The sequence below is a fragment of the Arachis hypogaea genome, chromosome 18, assembly GCF_003086295.3.
Source record: "Arachis hypogaea cultivar Tifrunner chromosome 18, arahy.Tifrunner.gnm2.J5K5, whole genome shotgun sequence".
NCBI lineage: Eukaryota > Viridiplantae > Streptophyta > Magnoliopsida > Fabales > Fabaceae > Arachis > Arachis hypogaea.
Genome location: NC_092053.1, coordinates 87,764,133 through 87,764,559, shown reverse-complemented (window position 1 = coordinate 87,764,559; position 427 = coordinate 87,764,133). Strand labels below are relative to the sequence as shown.

The following is a 427-nucleotide window of genomic DNA, read 5'->3' as shown; positions in this document are numbered from 1 at the left end:
TGATCCAATATGGCATTCAGAGTATCAATCTTAAGAACTCCTTTCTTTTGAGTCATCCCATTATTCACAGGATTTCTTTCAGAAGTGTACATGAACTGGTTATTTGCAACCATTTTAATGAGTTCTTGGGCTTCTGCAGGGGTTTTCTTCAGATGAAGAGATCCACCAGCAGAGTGGTCCAATGACATCTTGGATAATTCAGACAGAACATCATAGAATATACATAAGATGCTCCATTCTGAAAGCATGTCAGAAGGACACCTTCTGATCAATTGCTTGTATCTTTCCCAAGCTTCATAGTGGGATTCACCTTCCTTCTGTCTGAAGGTTTGGATTTCTACTCTAAGCTTGCTCAACTTTTGAGGTGGAAAGAATTTGGCCAAGAAAGCATTGACCAACTTTTCTCAAGAGTTCAGGCTTTCTTTAG

At 39.3% G+C, this 427-nt stretch overlaps 1 non-coding gene across 1 annotated transcript; it reads left to right on the top strand.

The window, feature by feature from the left end:
- The first annotated feature begins 242 nt into the window (after positions 1-242).
- LOC112774111 (small nucleolar RNA R71) lies at positions 243-350 on the top strand. The gene has a single exon (XR_003188616.1). It is a non-coding gene; the product is annotated as a small nucleolar RNA R71 (small nucleolar RNA).
- Positions 351-427: the final 77 nt, after the last annotated feature.